Consider the following 8645-nt stretch of genomic DNA (forward strand, 5'->3'; position numbering starts at 1 on the left):
TTCTTCTTTCCTTTAACATTAAGAAAGATAGAGAAATAGAAACTGCACATTAGTTTTACTGAAGACTGGACCACATCTCACTTGCTTTGCTAATTCTGGTAGTTTCTGCACATTCTATTTTCTCTGATTTTCCTTGTAGACTCAGGCCCACAATCTCTTAGACTACTGTTATGAAGGACCTACCATCTTTCAAACAGGGTAGCTTTGTTTCTTTGTGGGGATTATTTGAAGAAAACATCCTCTGACTTACTGGCCATTTCTCACAAGTACTCACTGTCCTTACATGTGGCTCCTCTGCTATGGTGGACTAGACAGGAGGAAGGTTAGTGGGAGCCTTTCAGAAACTCTGTAAACCTTTTGTGGTATTGGTGTACGATGGCTAGCAGTTATGGCACAGGCAGCATAGTAGCTAGGCCAACACGTTTAAGATTTCAAATAATATTGGAAGTTATTTTGAAACCAAGAGAAAACTTTTGATTGAAGAAGCCAGTCATCTTCATGGAAATATGGAAATAAGCATAACTCTACGGACAGATAACTTTCTTTTACCTTGGGATTATATTCTAACAAACTTCTTCAAAGCTGAAAGTATCTTAAGCCAGACATGAGTTTAGCACATATTACATTCTGAAAATCTTAGCAAGCAAGTGTGCTATAGTGGATAATAATATAATTTCCCTTGGGATTGCTTGATGCCTGCAGCTAAGACACGAGATATAAACTTAGTCTACTCTCCTCAGCCAAGGAAACATAAAAGTTCAAACTTTGATGTATGGTTTCCACTTAATGAATATCCCTTCACACTGTCTTAATGTTGAAAATTCCTGAGTCAAGGACCATTAGAAAAATAAATTACAGTATAATAGCCTGAGATGAATGTATGCAATTAATTATATTCAATTTAAAGTCCATTATAACTTCAGTTTTTAATAATTTAGCCTGAAACATGGCTTAGATTATTCCTAAATGTTACACTTTGTTAGAACTGGGAATATTTGTCTAGATTTAGCCAACCCTAGATTTATTCAACATGAGGACACTGGAAAAATAAAACAAATTTGAAGTAATATTGTAAAAAGGACTTTGAAGGCCAATAGCAACAAAAATGATTTCTACTCAGTCCATTGCACTGCCTTGGCCTAATCCATATTTGCCAACCCCCCCTCCTTCTACCTATTTTCTTCATCTTCTACCATTAACTGAGACAGTAGGACTCAGTCTGGAAGCTAGCAGAAATAACTCCCTGAGGGCAGTAATAACTACCTAGATTTCTGACTACACCTTCTCTGTATACTTTGAGGTCTCTTCCTCTCCTGCCCACAAATATTCCTGCCTAAGGTGTATTCAAGTCTTTACTTCTCAGACTTTTGTGTCTGGTAGCGTCCTCTCCTTTATTCTTGCAAATATGTTCTCTCTGTAGAAGAATCTCAAACAAGTAATGGTAGCTAGGACTTCGTAATAAAAGCTCATGTGACAATTCCAGCTACCTCATGCTCAGACATCTGCATACTCCCCAATGGCTCAGAGTTCATATATGCAAAAGCCAACCTCCAAACTTCCTACATCCCAATTCACTCTTCTAGTTTTGCTGACATGTTCTCATCTTCTACGTACCCTGTCAGGACACATAGAACATCTTAGTATCCCCTATCCCCTGTGTGCTTCAGCCCCACTCACACTACAACCATGGCACTTTGAGGAATAGATCAGCTTGCCTCCTCAGTCTAATGCCTGGCTCATGTTGTACTTCAAATGTTCTTTTGGAACTTCTGTTTGGTTCTGATTATGTAGAGAGGAAGGAATGTTGATTTTCCATTCTGATGTTTGGAAAATGATAAAATCTGTCAAACTGTTCTCTATTTACCCTAGAAGTTATAGCATATATATTATAGTTGAAATTCATTACTATCTACAATAAGATTTTGGGTTTGCCACCTACAGAACAGAAATTAGCAAAAAAATTCAAAAGGAACTCTGCAGTGTGACTGAAGAGTCACTGGTAGATGGCCAACAGAGTCGTCTATACCATGTGCAAAAAAATAGAATTTTCAGGCATCCACAATACATCTAATATCATGTGTGAACCAAGCACTCTAATATAGGGAGTAAGGAAGAGGAGAATGATAGTCCCTGCTTTCCTTTGCTGATGATCCTGGAACTACCACCTAAGTGCAGTCTGTTTCTAGAACTCAGAAACTTAACCTAAAATTGATTGGATTGATGGGTCTGACCATTGCCTATTGAGAAGGCTAGGCTGATTCCATGACAGATTTCAAATTGGCAGTTAAGGAGACTGGGCCTAAGAATTGGGCAAGTTCAGGCAAGTCAATTACTAATAGACTTCACACCCCAATAATGGTTCCAGAATGCCCAGATATAGAGTAAGATAGAGCTCATCTACCTTGGAATTCCAATGTGCTTTAAATCAGTCCCAGGAGCACCCACTTGGCTCTCTCTCTCTCTCTCTCTCTCTCTCTCTCTCTCTCTCTCTCTCTCTCTCTCTCTCTCTTTCTCTTTCAATAATGGGAGACCCCAGCATGCTGGTCTTCTGCAGAATAAAATACTATTTATGTTTATATACTATTTGAGTCCGGGTTGCCATTCTTCAGCAAATCATGAACTCTTACACTATGACTCCCTTGTGACTGATTTATGAAACCAGTGTAACATTTTCTTTAGCTATGCTGGACATAACACTGGATGACAAATTGACCCTCCATACTGGCCTAACCAGGAGCCGTGTGCCATTAGAATGAGAAAACAAATACAAATATTCAATTTTGTTGTTCCTGTTGGTTTGGTTGTTGTCCTGCTCTGTTTTTGCAACAATAATATATGAGAAGTCAAAATCAGAATGCAAGGAAAGGAAAACAAATTGAAGGGAATCATTTATATCATTTATTCACAGAAAATAAGCTTTGGGGGGGTCTATGTGTTGCCTACAAGTGGACTGCAATAATAAAAACGAGTATTCTTATAGAAGTATCTGACTTCCAGGCCAGCTTGGTCTACACAGATGGAACCCTGTCTGAGAGAGAGAGAGAAAGAGAGAGAGAGAGAGAGAGAGAGAGAGAGAGAGAGAGAGAGAGAGAGAGAGAATTTCTTAGACCATGAAGCTGAAAGAGAATCTGTAAGGGAGGAGGGTGTGAACAGTTCCTGAAAAGAAACTGGCCCACTGGAACATGCATGTGGCTCTGGCAGGCCTTGTCCTTCTCCCCTTGTCCTTCTCCCGCATTCCCTCTGCCTTGCTAAAACCATTAGATTGCATTCCTAAAGCTGGCCATGAAGGTCTATTCCCTTATTTGGCCACTCCTCCTGAGGCTGACTACCAAGGTCCAGCTATCTAAGTATTGAGGTCTCCTTTGGCTCACCTTGCCTAACTAAAATTAAACACTTCATCCTAACACAGGGTTTCAGCTTTTCCCTTTATTAACTGCCATTTGTCTCTGGGTTACATGTTTCCTCTCTTTTTCTTTCACCCCTCTCCCACAAATGCCCCTTCCCTCTCTCTATTATTCCGTATCTCCTCTCTCCCTAGTTCCCTTCTCCTTCTGCCTCTTCATTTATTTCCTGCCCTTGTCCCTTATCCCTGGGGCAAATAAATGTTCCTTTTGCTGAGAATGTGGTCGTGGGGTGTCTTGAGCCTACTTTAAGGTTCCCTACAATTTCTCGGGAATGTTGCTCTGTTTTCCTGAGTCTATTACAGTGGCTGTTTTAAGCAGTTGCTGTAGATGCTCAATTCCTGCAGAGTATTTCTATAGTGGATTGTTATTTCTCTGTCAGCCTGTTACCCTGAGACTAATCTAACTATTTTGCATTTGCTTCCCTAGTTCTTCCTTACCTTTCAAATCTAATCTAATCTGTGTGCTCCTTTAAGGAATCCATTGAAATGCTAAGGTTTGGATTTACCGGCACTACAAGCAAAACAAAAAACACAAATTTGTGGATTTTTTTTAGTGACAAGTGAATTATATCTAGCCACTGAAAGCAATAAAAGTTATACTGTTAAATAGTCCATTTTGCGTTTCCAATTCAACGTGGCGGGTATGCTCACTGGCAGCCATCTGGAGAGCAGAGGTCTAAGAGCATGCATGGTTTCCATCTGATAAAGCCAAGCATGTACACATGTGGTGAGATGCAGTCAGGAAAACTTGTGTTCATAGGACTATTGAATAATGCTCACTCCCTGGGGTCCCTTGTGGCTTTCTTTTCATGAAAAGTGTCAGATTGACAGTTTTTAGATCCTCAGATTTCTTCTTCCCACAGTACAAGAGCAGGAAAATGTCAAACTTGCTGGGATACTTTTGGTGGGTGAAATAATTAAGGAACATAATTGGGGCATTATAAGAATTCATAACCTTGCTGCAATTTCTATAACCAGGATGACCAACTGAAGGCTATACTAAGAGAGGAATGAGTAAACTTCTAGACATTGCAGGTTGCTTTCCCTATCAATTATTATTCATAAAAGTTGACTTTTTGATAAGATTAGTTATATGCATATGTGGGAAGGGACCACTTAATAGAAAATAATCGATGGAATCCCCAATAGACAATATGTCATTAAAATAAAACCTTGGCTCCTTGACCATAGCAAGTAGGTAAGACTTTAGAAGAACAAATGTTTAGCCTTAAGTTGTAAGGACACTCTAGACTAATGGTGTTTCCCAACCCTTTCAAAACAAATGCAATCCTTTCTAAAGTAAGTTAATACCATTCTAAAGCTATTTTTTAAAATTATCTTGTACATTGGTATCAGACAAGGAATTCAAATAAATAAATCATTAAGCATTTGAGATAACATGAAATAAATACAATCTATCATAATAAGTAAATAATAGAAAAGTGTACTTTTTTTTGGGAGACAGAGTATTAGTATGAGACTGGCTAGCCTAGATCTCACTCTGTAGACCTGACTGATATCCAATTTGCAATAACCTTCCTGCCTCTGCTTCCAAATTCTAAATAACATTATTGTTTTCAAAGAGATCAGAGACAAGCAAGATTTTTCTTCGATTGTTTAAAAATTAGAAACAGAATAAACCAATTTACACACCATTGAGTAGGCTTATAATCATATCTAACCAAGCTGAAGAAAGATAAGTTAGAAAAAGCACCCAGAGCTATAAGAGTATCTTATAGCCTGATGTAATTGTCATCTTAGAGGCTTACTGGTAAGTAAGCTCACCCTGTCTTACTTCTTTCTGAACTCTGGCTGGCTGGTTCAACTCAGCTGTTCTGGCTCAAACTCCTCTCCAAGCTGACTGATTCAATCTTGCTTCTCTCAGCTTCTCGGTGAATTGTTCTGCTTGGTCTCAAACTAACTCTGGCAATCTGTTCTAATCTTCTACACCTTCTCTGCTGATCTGCACTGAACTATATGAACTCACAAATAAATTCAATTCTACTGCACTGCACTCACTGCACTGACTTCAACTGACTGACTGTTTTCTTCCTGTGCTGCTCTAAAATAACTTCTCTTTCTTGTGCTGTTCTTTGAGAGTTATTCTATCTCTGACTCATTCTGTCAGATCTTTCTTTGATTTGTCACTTTGCCTCTCAATTAGACATCACTTTCAAACATGGGTGCTTCCTTCTAAAAACTAATTTTACCTTAAAAGTGTATACTAAGAGAATGTCAGCATTCCAGCCAGAGACATTAAAGGTGAGTGGAGTGTTTGGGTCTTTAAATGTGACCCCTTGTCAAAGTATCCATATTGCTGGATTGAAATTAATCTACATAGAGAAAAGAAAGGAAAAATAAAAAATGAAGGATATATTAGTCAGAATATAAGACAAGGACATGTTGGGGTAAAAAAAAAGATGCTTAAGTGCAAAAGGAGAATTTGGGAAAGATATGCTATTTAAACAGATAATGGTTGAGAAGATTTGTAAACTAACAGAGAACAAACATTACATCACAGATCGAAGAGCACTTACTGGCTGGCTGCAAGAAGAAAGTGAAACTCTCCTTCAGAACATTACAGTAAAACTGCTATCCCCCTCTACCCCCACCCCAACTCCCAAAAGGGAACACTACAAATAATGTGGCAGGGCATAGATTATTCTCAAAATTAATGAAAGTTGAGTGCTAAGAGGATGGCTTCTTTGCTGAAGTTCTCATGAGAATCCAGATGCAGATCCATAAAGGCCAAGCGTGATGGCACTTGCCTTAATGCCAGCACTGGAGAGGTAGAGCCAAGAGGATCCAGAATCTCTCTGGGCAGCTAATCTTGCTAAATCAGTGAGCTCCATGATTAATTAGAAATCCTGTTGCAAAAAATTAATTGAAGAACTATAGTCACATGACACATCCAACTCTGGGCTTGAAATGTATACATATATGTACATGTGCTTCTACACATGAAACCTTACATGCATGAACATATATGCACAAATACATACAAAACAAGGGACAAATCAATTTCATCTATAATGATATAAGGACAAAATGTTTATGAATGTTTTCATAAATTGGAGACTACAAAATAGTGTTGAAAGAAACTAAATAATACATAAAGACTGAAACAGATTCCGTGGCTAAATACTGGAAGATAATATTTCTAAAATGAGAATAGTGTTCTACTTGAACCACAGATTTAATGCAATTCCTATTACAATAACAGCTGGCTCCTTTCTGCTAAATGAATAGCTGTTCTGGAAATTCATGAAATCCAAAGGACCTGGAATATTTAAATACTCTTTGAAAGAAAGAACACAACTGGAGGGTTCATAGTTCTTGATTCCAAACATTGAAAACTTACTATAAAGCTAATAAACAATTCAGTTTAAAATAAAACAGACATATGGATAAATGAATTAGAACTAAGATTACATAAATAACCCCTATATTTATGGCAAATTTGTTTTTGTCTTGAGTGTCATGGAATCAGTATGCAATAAATAGACTTTCCAATAAATGATAGTGTGGAAGCTGTCTATATGCATGCAAAATAATGAGGTTTGGCTCTTCATACTGTATAATATACAGAAGTTAGCTTTTAAAAGTAGGAAAAGATCTAAAAGTGAGAAATGCAACTAAGACTCCTAAAAGAAAGACAAGTGTAAATCTGTGTGACTTAGGAAGAGTGAAAAGAAACCTTCTCAGATATGCCACCAGACCCACAACTGTCAAGAGAAAGCAATCAATTCCATCAAAAGTAAAATTTCAGTGATTTATAAATGTCATCAAAAATGTAAAAAACAATCATAAATCATAAACTGGATAGAGAACTTTAATGTAGACTATGTAAAAGATCGTTAATGCCAATAATAAAATTGGAAATGGCTCAATTAAAAATGAGTAAATAAATTGGGTGTATCTCACTGACAGGGCGTTAGCATATCAAGTACAAAGCCTTGGCTTTATCTGCACCATACCAAAACAAAACATAACAAAGCCAACCAATCATCCAACCAAACAAACTAATAAAACAAGTAAGAACTAAGAACAATAGGTCTGAATTTGTACTTCCCCCAAGAGAACACATAAATTTTGAGTAGGCACTTGAAAAGGTACTTAAAATCACTAATATGGTGGTTTCAATGAGAATGGTCCCTATAGACTCCTATATTTGGATGTCTGGTCCCCTATTGGTGGAACTGTTCTGGAAAGATTAGGAAATGTGGCTTTATTGAGGAGGTGTGTCACTGGGGACAAACAGACTTTGAGATTTCAAAAGCCCACACCATTCCCAGTTAGATTGCTCTTGGCCAACCATTGTGGATGATATGTGAGCTTTCAGCTTCTGTTACGAAGCAGGAATACCTGCTTGCTGCCTTGCTCCATGCCATGATGTTCATAGATTCAGCCTTTGAAGCTGTAAGCAATGATCCCTCACCCCCAGTTTAAATGCCTTTTTAAGTAAGTCGCCATTGTGATGTTGCTTTGTCACAGCAATAGAAGAGTAACTAAGACAATTAGCCATGTGATGAATACAAATTAAATATAACAGTAGAACTTATTATTTACTGGACTGGTTGAAATGAAAAGATCATAAGGGTTAGGGTTTGGAGAAATCAGGGCACTCATACACTGATGAGTGGGAAATTAGAATGGTGTAGACATTTTGGGAAATGTCTGGCAGCTTTTCAAATGATTAATCACAGAGTTACCACAGGACCCAGCAATTACAAAGAAAAGTAAAATCTACTCTTATATATAAAAAAGGTACAAAAATGTTTTCTGTAGTACTGCTTACAATTGCCAGAAGAAAAGTGTAAGGAAACCTAATGGCTGTCAGCTGATTAGTCTATAACTACCATGTGCCTACAGACAAAAAAAATATATTGTATCAATGCCCGCAGAAATTATAGTAGCCAGACTGTTACCATTAGCACAGGTCTCAGAAACTAAACCCCCATGGCATTCCATGAGAAGGGAATATTTATATATGTAGTAGGGTTTTGTTCCAGGAGGGAAGGAATCTGTCCAGGGAGGCAAGCATAACGAAAATAAATATCCAAACTTCATACTCTTCCTATGGTTCCGAGCCGTGCTGTGCATTCCTTGGACAAACCAAGCCATGTTTTGAGTGTTTAGATGTCACCGAAAAAGTAGATCTTCTTGGTGATTTGGGGGATGGTAGAGGGACATGGAAGACATGTCTAATGGAACAAATGTGTGGGTAGGCAGGAATAGAGGA

Source organism: Grammomys surdaster, unplaced genomic scaffold (genome assembly GCF_004785775.1).
Source record: "Grammomys surdaster isolate TR1022 unplaced genomic scaffold, NIH_TR_1.0 191, whole genome shotgun sequence".
NCBI lineage: Eukaryota > Metazoa > Chordata > Mammalia > Rodentia > Muridae > Grammomys > Grammomys surdaster.